The sequence below is a fragment of the Pelobates fuscus genome, chromosome 9, assembly GCF_036172605.1.
Source record: "Pelobates fuscus isolate aPelFus1 chromosome 9, aPelFus1.pri, whole genome shotgun sequence".
NCBI lineage: Eukaryota > Metazoa > Chordata > Amphibia > Anura > Pelobatidae > Pelobates > Pelobates fuscus.
This window is the reverse complement of record NC_086325.1, coordinates 50,461,280-50,485,575: the sequence shown is the minus strand read 5'-3', so window position 1 is coordinate 50,485,575 and position 24,296 is coordinate 50,461,280. Positions and strand designations below refer to the sequence as shown.

The window sequence follows — 24,296 nt, the reverse complement described above, 5'->3', positions numbered from 1 at the left end:
CTTAATTGCATGTATAAATCACCTTCAAACAAAACTTTTTTTACTTTAAAATTGTGGTGAAAAGGGAGAAAAAAAACCCACAACTAATATTGCTGGCACTTTGTGCCCTCACCGCCTCGGGACTTAAGTGTGGTATACCAAGGTGTATATGGTTACCACAGCAAGAGTCATCAAAATGGTGGACTTACTGTTGCATTTCTAGCTCACTCAATGTTCCACAGTTGTCAGCTGGTTTTATTACAATATCTTTCTTATCTTTGTTACATAGCCATTTTTTTCCTTGAGATTAGGATGCAACCTGCTGCCCATGACCAAATCTCTATATTTGGATTTCACCAATCCAGGTGATATTCAACACTACCAAATTATTTGGACTCGTATATATTTCATAGAGAGATACGGCAAAACTCTAGTTGGCATTAAAGGAACAGTGGAATTTAAAAAAAAAAAAAAATTTTGCTGATGGAGGACATTAGTTCTTGCAAATCACATTTCTGTACATATTGCAAGCTGTTTTGGCATCACCATGGTTAAGTGATGAACTTACATCTACCCATGGTCTCATGATTTAAAAAAACAAACAAAAAAAAAAAAAACAAAGAAAGAAAGAGGAAGTATTATTATTGAGGTCAGGGACTTTCTAAATGAAATACAATTCATACGATATGATTTAAGCTACGTCTTTTTTCACATGAAACCCATTTATTTACGGTCTGGCCACCTTGGTATGTCGGTTGGTTTGCAGATAACTTGGTACAGGGGATTGCCATTTATATTCTTTGTCATGACACAGTTATATTTGCTGTCATGTATATATATATAAAAAAAAACCCACAGGAAAAAAAAAAAAAACCCGGGCCCCCGAGTTATCAATAAGAAACAATGTCTTGCAACAATGAATACAGGGGAAACACATGTTGGTTTATTGATGTGATGGCACATTGTGTCGTGTCTGCAATTTAATTATTTTAATTTTTTTTTTAACATCACTATAACATGAGAAAAAAAAGTTGTTAAAGTATAATCATTCACTCATATGTGGTAAGGATGTGACCAATTTACAGCACAGCTCTTGGTCTTGGATTTAATCATTAATACTCTTGTAATGAGGGGGGCAAGGGGGAAGCAAGAAAGCAACAAATTAAAGAAAGAAAAACCAAGGAAGAAAGAAAAACCACACTGTAGTATGATATATTGCAGTGTATTCCAGTGATTACATTTATGGTGAAGAAAACATAAGTAAATCGATAAATAACGGGAGCATTAGGTCACGGGTGGCAGTCCGAAGACCGGGACCCCTGTATGCCTGATGATGATGATGATAGGAGTCTCCACGTGGAAATGGACCATCAGGGTCTGGTGCAGGGTAACCACACGCTCCCTGGCGTGGAGCACCAAGGTTTGTGCAGCCACATACCAGGACCCTGATGCAGCTTCTGCGGATCCTAGGAGCTCGATATTATGCAGATATGTATCCAGTAATAGAAACAAGGCAAGACTAGAACAGGCATCAAACAAGATAACAAGACAAGACTAGAAGAACCCAGAACCGGAACAGGACAGAAAGCAGAACATGTACATAAGACATGTGGGAAACAAGAACAGGACAGGATAGGACTGTACATGAACTGTGAATACAAGACAAAATAAAACAAGACAAGAGATACAAGGTAAAACAAGAGGAGAAATAACCAAGTACTATATATAATAAACATTGGAGATTTAGACATACATAAATGGGCAAGATGTATGCAGCCCACCACTGCGCCTTAGTACTCCAATTACAGTGGGTCCTAACTGCCTAGATGTGCATGACTAAAAGTACAACAATAAAACACACATACAGTTCTTGCCTGCAAGGAAACAAGCAGAGGAATGAGACCCCTGCTAGCAGGAACACACTAAAACAAAAAGGATAAATAGCAAATGAATGAGTATGGCAACCAAAAACAAACCTTTAAAAGAATCCAGGAGACTGGGAATTCTAGGAACGGAATAAAGGAATGAACCCAGCATAGAGAAAACCAGACATAGAATTGAAAACAATGTACCACTGCCTGCATTCGGGAAACAAGATGGCTGCCAGTCCTGATAGCACGTGCGTTCGTATATGTGAATGGCGGCCACCCAGGGAAGCACTTGAGGTAATTGCTTGTTTGTGGTTAACAGCCAGGGGTGGTTGGTGATTACGAGGTGTTAACAAGGGGGACCATACATAGATTGTTCGGTAACCGAACAGAAGGTAACGGATAGCCGAACACAAGGGAACAATTATTTGGTAATGATTCCATTCAAATGCAGGGAGAGATCAGACGAAACCAAGTACAAATAAGGAAACACGTACAAGGAGTCCCATCTCCCGTGACAGAAGGGCTATAAGAAAATAGTCCTAAATAGCAAATTGCTTAGCAGTCTCTCTCTCCTTTGCATAGAATATTGTTTTTTGTGCAATTCATACTCACTGCTTATAGGTTTTTATATGCGCCGTTTAGTTTTTATTAAGGGTTTCTTTTTGATTCATCTGCTGCTTTAATAAAGTTAAATAGTTTTTAGCCTTACCCTTGTAACCATTCACACCTTAACTTTGCCATTAGTTTACTGTGAGTTACCCCCATCTGAGTTTGTTTTCCTGACACTATAGTTTCCCTTTAAACGGCCACTGGAGTAATGCTAAAAGCCTCCAGTTATTTAAATGTGCACAGGATTTGGGATAGTTCGCAACTTTTTGGGGGTTTGTGAAAGCTAGTTGTTAAACTTAGCTGAACCGGTCCGTTGGGGCCGCCATGATCTTCCATGTTAGCTTCCTGTCAATCGTTATAGACAACGCACATAGAGAGAAGGAGGAACAGAAATCTTGTCTTCAAGGGCAATGCATGCCTCGGCTGTGCCTAGACTGAGCTGGGTTGTGATGGCAGATGCTAAATATTTGAGAAACATTGAAATTAAACCAGAGCTTAGCATATAAAGTTTCCCTTTAAAACACCACACAGTATGCAGGAAGATCAATAACAATCTAGCACTGCAGGCAGGGCCGGCGCTTCCTATAAGGCGAACTAGGCAGCCGCCTAGAGTGCCATATAGGAGGGGGCGCCCTGCGCCATCGCCGGCCCTTTAAATGCTGCAGCCGCCTGAGCGCTCTTTATAAAGCTGCCAGCTGCCGCACTGCCTCACCTCTCCTTCCCTGTAGCGTGGCCGAGCTCCTCTCCGGTACACAAACCGGCCGGACTGACAGGAAGTGCAGTGAGGAGAAGAAGATTACAGGAAGAGAGGGGGGGAGAAGAAGAAGAAGAGGAGAACATTGGGGGGGGGAGAAGAAGAAGAAGAGGAGAACACTGGGGGGGGAGAAGAAGAGGAGGAGGGGGGTTATGAGAACACAGGGAGGGGGGTTATGAGAACACAGGGAGGGGGGTTATGAGAACACAGGGAGGGGGGTTATGAGAACACAGGGAGGGGGGTTATGAGAACACAGGGAGGGGGGTTATGAGAACACAGGGAGGGGGGTTATGAGAACACAGGGAGGGGGGTTATGAGAACACAGGGAGGGGGGTTATGAGAACACAGGGAGGGGGGTTATGAGAACACAGGGAGGGGGGTTATGAGAACACAGGGAGGGGGGTTATGAGAACACAGGGAGGGGGGTTATGAGAACACAGGGAGGGGGGTTATGAGAACACAGGGAGGGGGGTTATGAGAACACAGGGAGGGGGGTTATGAGAACACAGGGAGGGGGGTTATGAGAACACAGGGAGGGGGGTTATGAGAACACAGGGAGGGGGGTTATGAGAAATCCTTTCACCAGCCCTGACTGCAGGTAACTGACCATCGCATGCATGATTTCCTGACCGTTCCTGCTGCTCTGCATAGCTGATAAACCTCTGCTAAAAACCACAATCCCTGCAAGCTGGCTTTACGGAAAAATGAGAAAATGGGTATTTCTATAACTAATGTGTGAGTCACGTAGCGTCATCATGAATCAGTGGAGAGGTTTATCGACGACTTTGGATGCTATTCCAGAATGTGGGTTTTAAGGGCAATATTGTACTAAACACATAGAATATTACCGGCCATTGAAGGGTTAACAAGTTCTAGTAAACAGAACATACAAATTCGGAGTAAAAATTCCTTCTAATGTCACAATGCGATTCATTTGGGCTGAGTTGTTCCATATGGAGTTATTGACCCAACGGTGAACTTTTATTGTGTGTTAACGAAAGAAAATCCTTCCAAGACTTGTACAAGATTAAAAACAGGAGAAAGGAGGGAATGTTCCCGTCTTTAATCTCCAACTTTCCTTCCATAGTATAGCAAAATAGTAGGCGATTCCGGGACAATTCAGATTACCTAGTAATCTTAAAGCACTACTTAACCCCTTAAGACCGCAGGACGTTCTATGCCGTCCTTAATTGGTCGGCTCTAAACGCCGCAGGACGGCATAGAACGTCCTGTGCGGTCTTACCCCCCACGTGGCCGGCGGCACATGGCCGCTGCAGATCGCAGTCGGGGGGCATGCCTGGCCCCCCAGGCAGCCCCCCTGTGCCTGGGGACCGCGGTCTGCAGCTTCTGATCGCAGTGACAGGCTGTCACTGCGATCGGTATTTACCATGTGTCAGACGATTTGAAATCGGCTGAAACATGGAGCCGGCCGCATTCTCCTTCAGCAGATCGCGGTCGGGGGACATGCCTGGCCCCCAGGCAGCCCCCCTGGGGTCAGTGACCGCGATCTGCACTGTCAGGCTGCAGCCAGTCAGTGCGATCAGTGTTACCATGTGTCAGCCTATTGGCTGACACATGTAACTGCAGCCATTAGCCCCCTACAGATCGCGGTGGGGGGCATGCCTGTACCACCCAGGCACTCCCCCTGTGGCCAATTACCACGATCTGTAGGAGGTGATCACAGTGACAGCCAGTCACTGTGATCACTGTTAGTATGTGTCAGCCAATGATCTCAGATCACTGGCTGACACATTGTCTCTGCCCCTCTCCTCACCTCACTTCGATCTGAGAGAGAGAGGCAGAGAGATTGTTACTTTTGCAGCTCCTGTGAAAAACAAAGTTTTAAAAGTTTTAAAATATATATTTTATTTAACCCTTTCAGTGCTGATCACAGCATATTACTGTAATCAACCCAGTGGTGTATCCTGGTTTTGTGCTGCCCTAGGCAGGACAAAACTCAGGCGCCCGCGCCAACCCCACCCAACCCTTCCCCCCCCGCCCGCACCACTCCCACCCAACCCTTCCCCCGCCTTCTAAATACACACACTAACAGACACACACACTAACAGACACACACACTAACAGACACACACACTAACAGACACACACACACACACACACACTGACACACACACACACACTGACACACACTCACACACACACTCACTAACTGACATACACACACTAACAGACATACACACACTAACAGACAAACACACACTAACAGACAAACACACACTAACAGACAAACACACACTAACAGACAAACACACACTAACAGACAAACACACACTAACAGACAAACACACACTAACAGACAAACACACACTAACAGACAAACACACACTAACAGACAAACACACACTAACAGACAAACACACACTAACAGACACACACACACACTAACAGACACACACACACACTAACAGACACACACACACACTCACTCACTCACATATTTAACACATTTGTTTTTTAAATGTACCCCCCCAGCCTCTTTACCTTTGGAAATGCTGGGGGGATTCTCTTCCTCCCTGGTGGTCCAGTGGCTTCTGGGCAGGCGGCATTGGCAGGCGGGTGGCTGGCGAGGGAGCACTTCCCCTGAGCTGTCTGCTCAGCTCCCTCGCGCGTCGCTGGGAGCCGGAATATGACGTCATATTCCGGCTCCGCCTCCCAGCCTCACTCTGCAGTGGTGTATCCTGGTTTTGTGCTGCCCTAGGCAGGACAAAACTCAGGCGCCCCCGTCCCGCCCACGCCAACCACACCCAACCCTTCCACCGCCTTATAAATACACACACATTCACTGACAGATACACATACACTAGCTAACAGACATACACACACACTCACTCACTCACATATTTAACACATTTGTTTTTTAAATGTACCCCCCCAGCCTCTTTACCTTTGGAAATGCTAGGGGGGGGGGTTCTCTTCCTCCCTGGTGGTCCAGTGGCTGCTGGGCGGGCGGCATTGGCAGGCGGGCGGCTGGCGAGGGAGCACTTCCCCTGAGCTGTCTGCTCAGCTCCCTCGCGCGTTGCTGAGTGAGGCTGGGAGCTGGAATATGAAGTCATATTCCGGCTCCGCCTCCCAGCCTCACTCTGAGGCACGCAAGGGAGCTGAGCAGACAGCTCAGGGGAAGTGCTCCCTCGCCAGCCGCCCGCAGCCAAGCATGTCAGTTAGCCGCAAGGCTAACAAGACATTTGCCTTGGGCATTTGGGGGCGGCTTTTTTTGCCGCCCCCTGGAAAATGCCGCCCAAGGCAAATGCCTTGTTTGCCTCGCGGCTAAAACGTCCCTGAATCAACCTGATTAGGGCATTTTTTTATTAATCTTTTTTGGATCAAAAAAATGATTTCTAATTTTTTTTTACCCTTTGTGTCAGTCGCATCAACCCAAATCTCCCTTAACCCTTTCCCAACTGCCGTGATCACTATACTGTACAGTATATCTGCTGTACAGTACTGTATCAGTGATCACTGTGATCACTGTGATCAGAGGGCTCTCTGATCAGACTGACTTTTTTTTAGGGTTATTTTTATAGATCTAAAAATAACCCTTTCAGTGTACTGATTGCTGCTGCCTATACTGTGATCAGTACATTTATATCATTTTTTGAGGGCGGGTAGTAGGTGTTAGGCAGGTAGATAATTACTCACTTTAGTATATAAATTAATTAATTTGTCCCCCTAGAATGGCACGTCGCTACTCAGCCGAGAAGGCGTATGCCATTCTGGCAGGCAGTGATAGTGACACTCTGCAAGACAGTGACACTATCACTGCCTCTGACATTGAGCCTCTGAGTGAGACCTCAAGTGATGGTGCCCCACCACCACTCACAAGAGGACGCTCAGCAAGCCCAATGCCAGGCAGAGACTGGGTGCCTCCAAATATGATGGCCCCAGAAATACCGCCGTTCATTGTTACACCTGGCATCACTGTAACAGTGGACGACTGCGAGCCAATTCGTTTTTTTGAGCTCTTTATGTCAGACGATATATTTGAGCTCATGGCTCCGCAAACGAATTTGTTTGCTATGCAGTATCTCTCTGCACATCCGGGGTCCCATCATGGTCGCAGGAATATGTGGAGACCTACGGATGTCGCAGAGATGAAGCGGTTTTGGGCTTTAACCCTAATGATGGGTATTGTTAAAAAGCCCAGTATCAGGTCCTACTGGAGCAAGCAACGCATCCTGGCTACACCTCTTTTCCCTGAGGTTATGTTGAGGGATCGCTACCTGCAACTGCTGCGATTCCTTCATTTTAATGATAACTCACTGTGTCCCCCTAGAAACGACCCACTGTTTGACAGGCTATATAAAATTCGGCCCTTTATCCAACTCCTGTCAGACAGATTTTCTGAAAATTATGTCCCCGATAAAGATATTTCAATTGATGAGTCCCTTATGAAATTTAAAGGTCGACTCTCCCCTAGTCTTGCATCTTTTAAGAAGTGCCTTAAAACCCATCTCTTTAGGAAAGCTTATGGCCTCCAAGACTAACCCTTACCTCACATACCTGTCTCTTGCCCTCTCCTAAAGGGCAGCCCACCTTATTTGAGTGTAAATTCCTGTCCTAATGTGTTTTACACCCCACCTCCTATAGAATGTAAGCTCGTTTGAGCAGGGTCCTCTTCAACCTATTGTTCCTGTAAGTTTATTTGTAATTGTCCTATTTATAGTTAAATCCCCCTCTCATAATATTGTAAAGCGCTACGGAATCTGTTGGCGCTATATAAATGGCAATAATAAATAAATAAATAAATAGACTGCTATTTAAGCAATATATTACATCTAAGCGGTCCCGATAAGGCGTTAAATTTTATAAATTATGTGAATCCTGTACTGGTTACACATGTGTGTTTCGCATTTACCAGGGGAAGGATAGCCATCTTGACCCACCAGGATGCCCTGATTCTGTGGGTACATGTGGCAAGATTGTTTGGGATCTAATCCTTCCCTTGTTGAATAAGGGATATAGGCTATGGGTTGACAATTATTATACCAGTATAGAATTATTTAAAAATTTATATTGTTTTGAAACCCTAGCCTGTGGCACAGTGAGGAAGAATCACAGGGATTTCCCCCAAGCCCTGGCAAGAGGCAGAAGCAGTAGAGGTTCCTCTTCAGCTCTCCGCCAGGATGAGTTGCTTGCTCTTCGCTTCAGAGATAGGAAAGATGTATACATGCTGTCTACGATGCATGACGAAAGTACAGTGCCAGTGTCTGTGAGAGGTAGCACTGAGCATCTGGAAAAGCCGAAGTGCATTGTAGACTACAGCAAGTTTATGGGGGGAGTAGACTTGGCTGGCCAATGCATACAGCCCTATCTGGTGAACCGAAAAACTAGGACCTGGTACAAAAAAATTGCAATTTACGTGAGCCAGATTGCAATTTTCAATGCCTATGTCCTCTATACAAAAGAGGTCATAGGTAGGCCCTGCCCTTTCCTCGAATTCACATTAAGCCTTTTGTCCCGTATGTTATTTACCCAGCCCCCCAATCCCACTTTGGAATCAGGAGATCTCCAAAGACTTTGTGGCAAACACTTCCCTTCCCGAATCCCACCCACCCCTAGTAAAAAAGCTCCCCAAAGAAAGTGCCGTGTTTGCTACAAGAAAGGAGTCCGAAAGGACTCCAGTTATTATTGTCCAACCTGCCCATCTCTACCCGCCCTCTGCATAACATACTGTTTCAAAGTCTACCATACAGAGCTGAACTTCTGAATCACTTTGTATGGGACTTTGGCAGTTTTTTGCTTTATTTCCCTGGATTTCAGACCTCGGCTTGTCCTGACTACGCTTTGTTAGCTGCCTGTACCGACCCATTGGCTTGTTTTACCGACTACTCTGACTTCTAGATTCCCCTGACCTTGGCCTGTCCCTGTTTACGCTAGCCATTCTAAAGTGGCTACACCAAACAACTCAAAATACTACATTTGTAGTACTTGAAATGTGACTTCCCAATAAAAAACTAATCACAGGGTTAATACTGTGATTAGCACTGAAAGGGTTACAAAAAACAGTTTTTTGGTTTTTTTTTACTTCTAAAACTTTTCACACAGTGACTCTCTATGTGATATCAAAGATCTCTCTGCCTCTCTCTGCCTTCAGATCAAAGTGTTTGTGGGGTACTGTTCTATTCATATGATATAATAAAAACCTGGAAACATGGTACATGTGGGTACTGTTATATTCAAAAGACAGTGTTAAATCAAAATACTAAGTCTCTAGTGCACTAACTAATATCAGGATTATGACATTTCCAGTGAAAATGCAATTTATCTGATTAAAAAGACAAAAATCAAAGTAGAAATCGCTACATGGGCCCAGCATTTCTATTAAAATGGCCAGACCAAACATCTCAAATTATGCCATTTGTTATACTCTTGGGTGCCTACTTTTGAAAATGGTTTGCCATAATAGTGGAAATGTTATTACCCAGGCTGCCATCTTGGTGTCTACCTCTCTCAAATGCGATATAGACAGTGGTGTATCCTGGTTTTGTGCTGCCCTAGGCAGGACAAAACTCAGGCGCCCCCCCCCCCCCGCACGCCACCCCCACCCAGCATTCTAAATAAACACACACACATTCACTGACAGATACGCATACACTAGCTAACAGGCAAACACACACACATTCACTGACAGATACGCATACACTAGCTAACAGGCAAACACACACTCACTCACAGACACACACACACACTAACAGACACACACACACTAACAGACACACACACACACACACTAACAGACACACACACACACACTAACAGACACACACACACACACTAACAGACACACACACACACACACACACACACACACACACTAACACACACACACACACACACACACTAACAGACACACACACACTAACAGACACACACACACTAACAGACACACACACACTCACTCACTTTAACAATTTTTTTTTTTTTTACTTTAACCCCCCCAGCCTCCTTACCTTTGGGAATGCTGGGGGGGGAGGGGGAGGTCACCCTGGTGGTCCAGTGGCTGCTGGGCGGTCGGCGGCGCTGGCGGGCGGCAGGCTGGCGAGGGAGCACATCCTCTGAGCTGTCTGCTCAGCTCCCTCGCGCGCCGCACAGTGAGGCTGGGAGGCGGAGCCGGAATATGAAGTCATATTCCGGCTCCCAGCCTCACTCTGCGGCGCGCGAGGGAGCTGAGCAGACAGCTCAGAGGAAGTGCTCCCTCGCCAGCCTGCCGCCCGACCGCCCAGCATGTCTGTTAGCCGCAAGGCTAACGAGACATTTGCCTTGGGCATTTGGGGGCGGCTTTTTTTGCCGCCCCCTGGAAAATGCCGCCCAAGGCAAATGCCTTGTTTGCCTCGCGGCTAATACACCCCTGGATATAGACCCAGAAAAATCACTTTGTCAAATTGCCAACTTTGAAAAGGACATCTAATATTTTTGTCCCCGTGACTTCCCCCCCAAAACAGAAAATCTAGTACATGGGGGGTACTGTTACATTCAGGAGACAATGTTAAATACAAATAGTGAGGCTTTGTTGCAATAACTCATATCAGGAATATGAAATGTCCTGTGAAAATTGAGTTCATGTGTGTGAAAAAGCACAAATAAAGCTATAACCGCTATGTGGGCCCTTCATTTCTGATAAAGTGGTTAGACCAAACATGTTGCAATGCACCTTTTCTTATACTCTGGGTTGCCTACTTTTGAAAATGGTATGCCATAATAGTGGAAATGTTATTACCCAGGCTGCCATGCTCTCTCAAATGCGATATAGGCCCAGAAAATCACTGCCAAATTTCAATGTAATAAAGCCTAAATGGATAAGCCGTATATATGACCGTGTAACTTTCCAAAACACCATAAAACCTATACATGGGGAGTACCGTGGCGCTCGTGAGACATCACTGAACAGAACTAGGAGTGTTTCAGGGCAGTAAGCTATATACTAACAATAATATTATCAGTGAAAGTACAGATTTCATGTGAAAAATGCAAAAAAAACAAAACAAACGCTAACTTTGGCTAGGGTTTGTGCCCAAGTGGCTACTACAAAAGACTGGGCATACCCCATTTTGAATACCCTGGGATGTCTAATTTTTCAAATGGTATGCCATGATGGGGGTAATTTTCATTTCTTGGCTGCCATACGGTCTCAAAGGCAGCCTGGACACTGCAAACTAATCTAACAAATTTCAAGGTGGAAAAGCATAAATGGATAAGCCGTATATATGACCCTGTAACTATCCCAAACCTCATAAAACCTATACATGGGGGGTACCATGGTGTTCGTGAGACATCACTGAACAGAACTAGGAGTGTTTCAGGGCAGTAAACTATATACTAACAATAATATTATCAGTGAAAGTACAGATTTTATGTGGGGAAAAAAACGCTAACTTTGGCTAGGGTTTGTGCCCAAGTGGCTACTACAAAAGACTGGGCATACCCCATTTTGAATACCCTGGGATGTCTAATTTTTCAAATGGTATGCCATGATGGGGGTAATTTTCATTTCTGGGCTGCCATACGGTCTCAAAGGCAACCTAGGCCACTCAAACCAATCTGTCAAATTTCTATGCAGAAAATAAAATAATGGACAAGCCGTATATTTGACCCTGTAACTTTCCAAAACCCCATAAAACCTATACATGGGGGGTACTGCTTTACTCGTGAGACATTTCTGAATACAAATATGTTTTATTGCAGGAAAACCGAACAGTATTCTGACATTAACAGTTAAATTGCCATGCTGAAATTGAAAAATAACAAGATTTCATAATTATTTCAAGTTTTGTTAGATTGTATTCATATAAAATGGAGTTCCATATATGAATGAATGATATATAATAAGTGTGGGTGCACTTTGTATGAAAGAGGTAAATTATTGTTGAACAGACATATAGTAAAATTCTGTGGTTTGTTTACATTTTTTTTTTGGATCACAACTTGTACATTTGGCTGTGGTCTTAAGGGGTTAAATCAAATACTACCCAAGGCTTGTAATTTACACCTTATAAAAAAAATGCGGTAAAGATAAACAGAAAAAAAATAAATAAATCTAGGGTGGATGTCTTTATTTCAGAAATAGTTTTATATGGAGTTTTAACAGTTTTCAGTGTATCAATTATTAGTGAAATTCACTAAATAAACATAAAATAGAATGCACACAATTTTAAAAAGATCTATTTTTATATTATCATAAATGAAATTAAATGTGCACATTAGGCATCGTCATGGATAGCACTTGTTTCAGTAGTCGTGGTGCCAGTCATTGTCCATGGTAAGGAGTCAAATAATTTTCAAATATATTGGCACTTACCTTGGCCCACCAGGTACCTCTGGTCCATCCCTCTTCTCGGATTTCACTAGCAGGTTTATGTAATTTCAACTTTAAAGGGACACTATAGTCACCAAAACAACTACAGGTTATGGCATTTATTCTGGTGAGTATAAATCAGGCTCTTTGCAGTAGACACTTTTATTCTGAGAAAATGCAGTGATTACATTACAGCCTAGTGATAACTCCACAGATGGCTGCTAGAGGTGTTTCTTGGGGCAGTGCTGCACAGTGTGTAGTACTGCCATTCAGCGTATCCACACTCTGCATGGAGACACTCAACTTTCCTCATAGAGATGCATGGATTTAATGCATCTCTATGAGGAGATGCTGATTGGCCAGGACTGTATTTGACTTGTGCTGGCTCTGTCCCTGATCTGCCTCCTTGACAGTCTCCACCAATCCAATGCTTTCATATATGAAAGCATTGTGATTAGTTGTGAGAAACACTTCTGACAATATCAGCCATGGAGGCAGATCATGGGCAGAGCCAGCAGCAGCAGACTGAAAAAAATATTAAGATTTTTCTATATTTAGGAGGGCAGAGGGTCTAGATGGGGATTTTAACACTATTGTGGTGGAATCTCAGTAAAAATAAATTTACTAGGACAAGATTGCCATGTGGCATATGTGTAAATGGTGTATCAGTTAGTTAGTTTCACGTAGCTAAGATACAATCAACACCGTATTGAGCAAATGCAGGAATGCAGAAACTGAAAACACTTCCCCCCTCCTCCATTGTTCTGGGTGAGCCATGTGGTCTAATAAGTAAGGGAAGTTAGGCTTTGTTCAGCTGATTGTGTAAAGAGTATATGGGGGTAGAGTTAACTATAGGAGGAGCTATATGTCTATATCATGCATTTACACAGTTAGTTCTGGGCTCAGATCTTGTTGTATTTTGGTGACATAAGTCCCTCTGAGCCCCGGTCGGTGAATCGAATAAAGAATCTCTTCCTTCCTGAAGAAACCTGTGTCCATCTCTCTGTGCTTGGCTTCCGTCAGTTTCTCCGGTATCACTATAGGGTCAGGAATACATGTTTGTGTTCCTGACCCTATAGTGTTCCTTTAAGCTCAAAGTAGCAAAAACAGAATTTTTCCAGTTCAGCAATATTTACCTAGAATTTTAAATTCACTTTGAATTCCCTTCAAATTCTCACTTTGTTGGGAATTTTATAAGCCTGTGTATCAGAAATATATATATATATATATATATATCCTGAGATATATAGATGGTAATTTTCTTCTCACAAAAATGGCAAACCTTTATGCTAGATGTGCACCAAGGGACATAAAGTTCACAATCACTTAAGTAGTTTTTTTTTTTGTCCCAACAATACTCCTAATAAATATGTTCCCTCTCATGCATGAAATATATGCTGGGCTCCATGAATTTGCTTTCTCTCTAGAGAGTGATCACTTAACTACAATATCCCCATTTCCCAATATATACATGAAGAAGCCCGATTTTAAAAGCGTGACTAATAGCCGCAGGACTTGCTATATTTCAAATATATGGATGCGAAATGACTACACGTCAGTGATAGCTTAATTCACAAACCAAATGCTCAGAAAAATACAAAAACCCAAAACATTTTTGTGGGATGATTATGATGTGAATGTCGGACAGTCTGAGATTGGCATTTCCTGTAAAATCGCAGAAGCCAAAAATGACAAATCTTTTAAACTATAGATCCCTTGTTTGGACGGATAAGGAGTGTTATATGTAATGATAATGAACTTTTCATACACTCATCGCAGAAGAGAATATACACAAATTACTTTTTGATAAATCATCATACAAGATCTTAAAAATAGCAATAGCCGTATTGCCCACTGCAGTGCAGGTTTCTATTAGTCTACTGAATAGCTTAATGATTATTTTAGAACAACCTTAGCAAGGCTTTTTTTCGTACAAGCACATGTATGGACTATACTTCCCCATGTGAGGTCATCAAGTCTAAAGGTGGGATTATATGTTGCTGCAGAACGTTTTTTCATAGTGCGAGAGACCACGAAATGGAAATGCCTTCTACCGTTACTTATGCAAAGTACGGAGCGGCTTATGTTGATTGTGGTATACAATGTTTTTATATATTAGTAATGTATAATCTCCCAGTCCCCAAAAAATAAAAAGAATGAATTAACGCCAGCCTCGGGAGTTCTTCTAAACAAGCAAATTCAAAATGAACTTGAATTACTGGAGAAGGAGGGTGAGGGGGTGATGGGAAAAAAGAGGATGATATCTGCCTCCCCACCTCAGAGGACATTGCAGAACCGCTACTTCCTCTCTTCCTACTACCTCTACCCAACTTTCTATTCCATGCCACTCTTCTTTCTTTCCTATTAATTTATCTTACTGGGTTACCACTCTGTAACTGGCACCTTATTGGCCTCTAATTTTTATTTTAAATGTTATTTCCCATCAAAGATTGGACCTCCATTAACCTCTTTGATATTCTTCCAGAATATAATACACTGTATACCTGGTGCACAGGAGCACGATCCTATTGGTTCCCTTGAATCCAATGAGCCTCATGGTAGTCATGGCTAGACTCAAGATAACTGGTTGCAGTACAGAGTACTGCATGCGTGCCCTCTTCACTTTCCATACTTGGGTTTTACCCAGTTTGAGGTCAAATCATATAGTAAAGGGACACTATAGTCACTAAAACAATATTAGCTTAATGAAGCAGTTTTAGTGTATAGATTATGCCCGTGCACTGAAACCATTATTTTCATGCAGGTTGTTTCAGTCAGACAGAGGAGGGGTGGCACTGGCTAGGGCTGCATTGTTAGAAACAAAAGTGATATAACTCCTAAATGGAGAATTTAGCTGTGAAACTTCACCTGTACACCAAAACTGCTTTATGAAGCAAAAGTTGTTTTGGTGACTATAGTGTCCCTTTAAGTTTTGTCATGCTTCATTTTCTCTCTTTTCATTACACTTCTGTATTCTACATGTATGCAACACACGTGCACAATATAACCAGGGCATAATCTCTTAACAGTAATATACCAATGTTCTCCAAACAATATATTTAAAGGAACTCTACTGTGACCCAAACCACTTCATCTCAATGACGTGGTCTGTGTGCAGTGGCCCTGAGTTCAACTCGGCAAAGTAAAACATTGCTTTATTTTTAGAGGGTTTAAATCCACCTCTACTATCTGTCCTTCCTTTGATGAACACAAATAGTCTTCTAAAAAAAGGATTTTTATAAGACTTTTGGACTTAAATTTTTTTTTTTAAATATATATATATATATATATAATTTCCAACGTTAGCTACACAAACTATATATATAGCAAACAAATTAAAATTTAGAAGTGAAGCACTAGGGTGTGTTGAATACTGAGGTCTGGCTAACTTCTCAAAGCAGCAGCCAAGAATAAGACATGGTAAATCTTGTATAAATCCAGAGATTACATTTAATATACTGCACCAACCATGGCTTAAATGAAAAGCTGGGTTAAGTGTAAATGCAGGTTAACAGCCTTAAGATTGGCCATGGCTGCACAGTACATGGATCATAAATGGGGACTTTATAACATCCAACTGCTAGAACACATTAATAATACCCAAGGAAAGCACAAAGCAGGTGATCCACATATCTGGGGGAATCCGCAGGAATATCCCACAAACCCAGATATTTACAATTAAATGGAGCTACATGAACATAGGCCTTAATCAGTGGCGACTCTAAAAAGTGGACACAGGGGCGAGGGGGACACAAAAAACCCAAACAACACCACAATCAAAACTGGGGGGACGGACAGACTAATAATTTCCACCACTTTATCATATTAGTAGTGGTCACAGGGGGGATAGAGGCTGTAGGGAAGGGATATGGACTATAGTGAATACAACTGATAAACATAGCATTTCAGCAGACACACACACACACACGCACTAGCTAGTTGCTCACATCTATGTATACATTCATAGACACAGAAGTCCATGCATACACGCACACAAACATTCTAACTGAAAAACCTGTATTGGTTTAAGAATTGCCCTTTCCTCTTTGTTGTTTTTTCACTTAAATAGGGGCAGAAAGATAAAGATGCATTTCTGTCCCTGCCCAACGCGCAAAAGGAAACAATTTCTTCTTGATGGGGTAGAGATTTTGCATACATTTCAGGTAACATAGCAAGGTCTCAGATCATGGAAATGTCAAGCAGTGAGTGTTTCTAAGCTCCGTTTAGATGAAAAACTAGATGAAGTGTTTATGTCCAAATGAGATTTATTGTATTTACTCATCATAATAATAATAGTAAATAAAAATAAATAATATATATATATATATATAGAATATACAAAAGGAAGGCTTGCACTCACGGTCTGTATAATGAAATATCTTCTTTATTCCAAAATTTTTAAAACATGATATAAGTCATCGACGTTTCAGCCATCTATTGTGGCTTTCATCTGGATCAGTTTAGCACAATAGATGAAAGCCACAATAGATGGCTGAAACGTCGATGACTTATATCATGTTTTAAAAATTTTGGAATAAAGAAGATATTTCATTATACAGACCGTGAGTGCAAGCCTTCCTTTTGTATATTCTATTATTATTTTTGGCTATGGCTTTGATGCACCCGGCATTATATCAATAAATATACTTGAAGGTGTGTGTGCAGGGCACCAATGGATTATATATATATATATATATATATATATATATATATATATATATATATATCTCTATCTATCTATCTCACTTACACTTGTTCTGTAGATCCATTGCAGAAAGCTGAGGACCAAGTTAAGTGTCAAAATGTTTCAAAGTGGTTTGATTACTTACCACTGAACGCCACCAGAGGACTTCTGGCACCATAAACACTACAGGAGACAAAAGCAAATATGGTGCCTAAAAAGACCCTTTGATAATTTAGAAATGTTTTATGCAATCTCTTAATAAATAACCCTTCCACACTTAGGATTTATGTTTGTATGTTATGTATGTTATCCTAAATTTATGTTTTACGGTCTATAAAATAGAACAAAATAAAATAGAAAATGAAGAGCAGGTAAAATAAAAGCCAATCACCCTCTGTATAGAGCTGTGCTGAATTTTTCTATTTTAAACAGTCTTATCTTCGAAAGTACAAGTTGCAACTTCGTTTCAAACAGGAAGTGATTCTCGTGTTTAGGTCCATGGTGACAACAACCCTAAATGTAATTAAGTGAAGTCCCTGGGGGAGTCTGTATGTCTCAAACTAGTGCCTCTGTCCTCTGAACTTGTCCAGAGACAGATTGCTTAACAAAGAGACATTTTACAGATGCTGAACTAAACTTTGTAGTCCTGAATGCAAATAATGTGCATGTAATAAAACACATCAAACAGAGTTTTAGTCCAGTATTCTTATGCCAGCATAATTAAAAGTAACCGCGAGAAACCCTTCCTTTCATGTGTTTATTTTGCTTACTGGAGACGTGTATTAATAGGATACTCTGGCCTAGATAGGATTATTATTATATTTTTTAATAAAAAAAAAAAAAAACACATATAAACACACCTACGGTAAGTTAACGACATTACATCTAACATGGGCTAGTGCCTGGAGTGTCCCTCTAAAACGGGGAAATAAATAAGCCATTATCGAGTTGATGGAAGAGAACAGGCCGTGTAGAGGAAAAGGGTTAAAGGAGTGCAGGCCCACCCCATTGGTGCTGGATGCGGATTGTGGGTAAATAATCTTTATCTAAACCACTTATCTTGTCCTATTAATACTTTATTTGATTGGTGCAAAGATTCAGGAAGACAGATGTAGCACAATACAGAGTTTCTCTCTAGAGGACTTTAGAAAGTGGATTTTGTAATTTTGTCTCTGTGCTCTGACAAAACTCAAGCCAACTGACCAATAAAAAGGAAGCAAAACTGGGGGTTTCCAGCATTTAAAATTATGACTAACTTAATTGTTATTTTGCGTAGAACAGGAGTATTTTAACCAAATTATAACATGGCATCACTTCAAGTGTTTGTTGTGATTAGGGTATAATTGCTTTCCACTTTTAGCAAAGATAAAAGAGAAGATTAAGAAGCCGTTTCTGATTAAATTCACGGTGGATGATATCAGAATTTCCTCTGCCAACGCCACTTCTTCTCAACTTCTCATGGCCCTATTTTTACCAACAATATGAAGCTATGTGCCACACGCTATATGTTCCTGTTAAACAGGTGACATGGATATGTTCTACACCTGGTTATAGAGGTTATTATACCTGTCTGCATTCACGGACACACAGAAAGAAATTGTGTAACAATTTGCTCCATCATGAGTAAGTTATTTTAACACATCGTCTTACTACTCCATATACATTGTTTTTTTGTCTTTTATATTATTTCTGCTACCTACATCATTACTTTAATCTGTTTGTTTTTTTCTATTCAAATATACTCTTTTTGATTTCTATTCCCCAAACTTTTTTTTTCTTTTTTTTTGTGAGAGTGGTGTATGAATAAGTATTTCCTAATTTGTCTTATGATATCTTTTGACAGTGTTGATATTTCAGTGACATCTGACACCGTCAAAGTGAGAGCTCCATAAAGACTTTATATTGTTTTTTTAAAGGGAGGGGGCGGCAGACAGTGTCCCTTTAATAATGGATAACTGAATTGCACATTTCACTTCAAAGTAGCTGGGTAAAAAAAAAAAAAAATCTCTCCAACTCTGTTCTGCTATTCTCTACTACATTTTGCCATTTAGTTGAAAATTCGTTAGGTAAATATTTGGTTTCTACAGAAAAATGCTGATTCTGCTTTGCATGTTATATAGTCTTTCTGGGAAGTTTGGGTAGTTCCAGCAAAATGGACTGTTATTAATAATATATATATATATATATATATATATATATATATATATATATATATATATATATATATATATAAAAATAGAAAAAATATATAATATATTACACACACAATATAAGAATAAGCCGGTATATTTTGTAATAATATTTTGTCGTCCCCCTATAGAGTAGTGCAATTTATAAAATGTGACTTCTGTGCATTGAGCTAAATGTGTGGGTATGTATTCAGACATCTAAAAATTATTTCTGTAAATGCCGAGACATGCTCGGCCAGTATAACCTATGAAATTGAAAGCACCTGAGATCATTTCTGTTTTGAAAGAATAATAAATTCAAAGTTCATCCCAAGACAATCGACTGTCTTGGTAAAAATAACATATTGACAAAATGAAACAGTACATAATCCAAAGTAATGTGAAACAGTAATAATTGTATTCATTGTAGGGGGGGGGGGGGGGGAGGTGGAAGTGTTCTTTGTAGATCAAAGAACCACAACAAGGAATATTTGGATGCCCCCTTTCCTGAATGGAGCCCAAAGCTCAACCTTAACCTTTCTGAAATGGACTTGTAGATGAGGGGCTGGACTTTAAATGCCAACGCAACCCTGTTCCATGTCAAACTGCTTGAAAATGGCTTTGCAAAAAGCAAGGGATGCAGCACAAAGGGACTGCATGCACCAAAACCACTACAATGAGCTGTAATGTTTCAGTTTCCAATAATGGCTAAGTTGGGCAGCTGAGCAAATGTGTCAGTAAATTCATACATTTGGGTAATGATTGGAAGGCAAAGGCTGAAAAAAGAAAATGGAAGAAGTCCAAACAAAACATTTAAAAAGGAACACTGTACTCATAGCAACTTCACCTTACTAAAGTTGCTGAAGTGCCTACAACAGATCCAACCTTCTAACGTTTTAGTTTAACAATTAGATGGCTTAGAAGCTCTCTGGATAGCCGAGCTGGACTTTTACTTGCCGGCTCTCATGCCCAGGCATGCAGAGACGTCATGCACGCATGCGCAGTGCCGTCACATCTTGTCATAGATGATTCATTATAAGAGAATTATTGGTGGACTGAGTATTGCGTATGCACCTCTGAACTCCAATGCTCCTCTATGTAGAGCATTGAATTGGGCAGTCATTCTAGGAGGACCAGGCAGCCACACGAGGGAGATTTGGCGCCGGAGAAATGGTCAGTAAAATTATTTTATTATTTACAGTGCATACTGGAGGTGCCCTAAAACCAAGTATGGACATAAGGACTATATAATAAACAAATACAGAGCTGTCTTTTTTAATGAGATATCATTTCAACAGTAAAACCAACAACATGTAGAACAAGGTAATAACATTTTTGAAACAAGACAGGCTTTTAGTGCCATGTCATAGAACATGCCTCTTCCAACTCCAGAAGTGAATGGCCCTGATCTGTCAAAATCTGGGTGAGTCCTTTAGTTTCTGTACTTTAGTCTACTAGGTTTTTCACTACAGAGAGAATTGTTGGGAATTCAAGAGTTTAAAATTGTAATTTCAAAGTAGCTGAATGGGGGGGGGGGGGGGGGGGGGAACAAAACCTAAAAGTCAGCTACGGTTCCAGTTCAGCTTCTTTGGCCTTTGATCTGAAATTCACTTTGAATGGAGAATCAATTTCCAACAAGTCTCACTTTAGGAAATCCTACTAGTGTGTTCACCGGTATAGCGGCATTCAGCATTTAAAGGAACACTATATGTCAGGAATACAAACATAGGTCACTGCCACCCCCTCCCCCCCCCCCAATAGGGAAACATTGGAAGGCTTTGTCATACGATGCTGTGCCAATCAACATCTAATTTAACAAAAACAATCTACATAGGGAACGTTCAGCACCTCCCTGCAAAGTGTTGAGACGCTGAACGTAGGTGCTGTACACTATACAGCACTGACCCAGGAAGCACCTTTAGTGGTAGTCTGAATAGGGAGCGTTAACATTGAAAAGTATGCAGGGACATGCTATAGACACCAACACCACTACATTAAGTTGTAGTGGTTCTTGCGACTATAGAATCCCTTTAACTCATACAGAACCAATCAACGCCTATGGCTTTGAATCCTAACAGAGTCTGTCAATGGAACGAGAGAGCTGTGTAATATACTGAGTATTTGCGAGCAAGTTCATATAGGCATTCAGGTGCAGCTATATTGCAAACAAAATATACAACATGTTAAAGATATCTAGTGTAATAGTACTACACCTCACTATATTCTTCTAACTGGCGGGAAGAAATTAAATAAAAATACACACACAAAAGGCTGAAGTTCCATCATGGGAGATGTAGCTGTACTGCACTAACATTACCTTCATTGTACTGGGAACCAAAAACCTGCAATAAAAGCACTGTCTAGCAAAGAGATCAGATTCCTTAGGTGTTAGTAATTTCTACGGGTGTAGACAGGGAGTTAACAACTTGCTTCCGAAATAAAGATAACAATGTAGACATTAGTTGGGGTTGGGCAATCTGTGAAGCTACAGCGATTGGACTCAATGAATTACTATCCTCAGTCAGCCTTTGGATGGTAAAAATTGTAGCAAAATGAGATGGTAATATTGCAGGATTTATAATTAATTACAGTCATGGTTTAGTACAGATGGTTTCTGAAATGCCATTTGGTGCCAGCAGTTGATTAATACAGATAGTTGTTGGATACGGAGTCAGACCGTTCTTGATTGGAATAGTCCATTACTGTCAGAAAAATGGTTTGGGAAGACCGGGTTAAAATAAAACCAGTGATTTAAGGAGCACTCTAAGCAACCTACCAACTAGAGATTTCTGTAGTAGGTTGTCTAGAGTCCTTTGGCTCACTTCACCAATTTTCACCAATGTCAAACCATTTAAAAAGGCTCTTCTGCTTGCATCTTAGCCACATTGATAAGGCACACCCTAATCCCCGTGGCACTCCTATGGATTGAGACCAGCAGGGGAGATCTCAGGATCTCCCCTGTCGGCTCATGCAGAGCAGACGCTATCCGAGTGCCGGCTCGGCTCTAAGCCTCCATGGGCCAGTGGGGAGATCAAAGATCTACCTCACTAGCCCACAGCAGCATGGAGGGAGGCAGGAGAGGACCCGGGGAGCTCTAGCCAGCTGCTCCGCCGGGTTCCTCTCGCGAGGTCTGAGCGTTGCCACGGCAACGCTCAGATCTCGCGAGAGTGAACTCTAGCCCCGCAGTACACTAACAGCACACACACACACACACACACACACACACGTGTGTGTGTGTATATACATATACACGCAGCATGTGTTTGTGCTTTAGGGTGCACACCCGAATGCAATAGGCTGTGCACGCCTATGTTAACACTAGAGCATTAGAGGGTTTTTTCCAACGTGGACAACATTGGTTGGCGGAGGGTGAAGGGTATAGGGAGATGGGCCAGTCATCCCTGATATGCTGTGAGAGGGGCTTTAAAAAGTGTGTTAGGAATGGAAGAGGGCCAAATTAATAGCTACTGCTGCTGGGGATGTACTTCCCATTAATTTGGTTCACTTTCATTATTGATATGCTACATAAATAGCCAAGTTGATAAACCTACTTAGAGAGAGAGAGAGAGAGAAGCACACTCCACTTTGTGGGGTTTATTCAATAAACTGAAACCTGTAGATTAAAATTCATGAATGCAAAAATAGCCAAGTTGTCACAGCTAAGTTAGAGATTTTTTATAATTCTTGTGTCAACCCAGCACACACTGAATCTACTTTTGGGAGGGTGTTGAATTTGCTTTGACAAACATTCACTAATAAAATAAAATAGGGCTTTACTCTAACCATACAAAACAAATGTGTAAATATTCAAAAAGCAGTGATACTAACAAAATAACACACACACTATATATATATATATATATATATATATATATATATATAGTAATTTAAGAATTGAATGAAAAACAAACTCGGTTTGCTACATTCTTTGATTTTATGAATGGGGAGCATTGTATCAATTCCACAGACCCAGTCTAGCATGAACTTGCAGTCTACATTGTAACAAAGCAGTCCTCCTAAAGCCCAAAATAGTATTTTTTCACGTTAAAAAGCCAGCAGCATGTTGAAAGGCAGAAAACATGGTAACTTCCATTTTTAAGACATTGTTGCTTTTCTTTCGCAGAGTAATAAAACGTGAGACTGTAGCTGTAATCGTGTTAAAATAAACCTTTGCCCTAAATCCCCCTTAACCCTCTGTTTGTTTTAGGAGAGGTAACGACAGAGATGTCTACTCACGGTTCTGCAGCCCCTCTCTCTCCAATCTCTCACAGCTGACGTGATTTTACTGGATCCAAATTGTTTCCTATCCAGCCCATTATAGCCCTCCACCAGGGCTGCACATACAGTCTCTGCCCATGTCTGTGACTCAAGGAAGGGTAGGAGGAGCAAGCAAGGTTCCTTCTAAGCTTTGTGAAGTTTATAATAAAAACCAGTTTGCTTGTTTAATCCATTATTCCAAGCAACTTTCATTAGCAGAGGATTCATTCCCTTTGGAAATGAAAAGGTTAAAATATTTAGCTCACTTAAAAAAACAAAAAAAACAATGATACAAAAATTAATTACTGCTGAATTTACATTCTTTACAGTTTAATAAAGTAAACTTGCCAGTTGGGTTTGCTTGTCCCAGGGGTTTACTTACTAAATGCTTTTCTGTGAATTGAGATACTAATTGCAAAATTTAAAGGGACACTATAGGCACCCAGACCACTTCAGCACATTGAAGTGATCTGGGTGCAGTGCCCCAGGTCCATTAACCCTGCAATGGTAATTATTGCAGTTTTTAATAAACTACAATAATTACGTGCCAGGGTTAACTTCACATGGAGTGGCTGTCTTCGACTTCCAGGTTGATAGGCGAACATCCAGCGTCCCCCAAAACCCCATAGGTAAGCATAGTATCACACTTTCCTATAGGGGAAGT

General features: G+C 41.3%; 1 protein-coding gene across 1 annotated transcript in view; it reads right to left on the bottom strand.

Moving 5' to 3' along the window:
* The window catches only part of KIAA1210 (KIAA1210 ortholog), an 80,458-nt gene extending 56,740 nt beyond the window's left edge, over positions 1–23,718 (bottom strand). Inside the window, exon 1 of the mRNA XM_063431946.1 lies at positions 23,612–23,718. The gene's annotated coding sequence lies outside the window, so the exon portion shown is untranslated. The remainder of the gene's footprint in view (positions 1–23,611) is intronic.
* Positions 23,719–24,296: the final 578 nt, after the last annotated feature.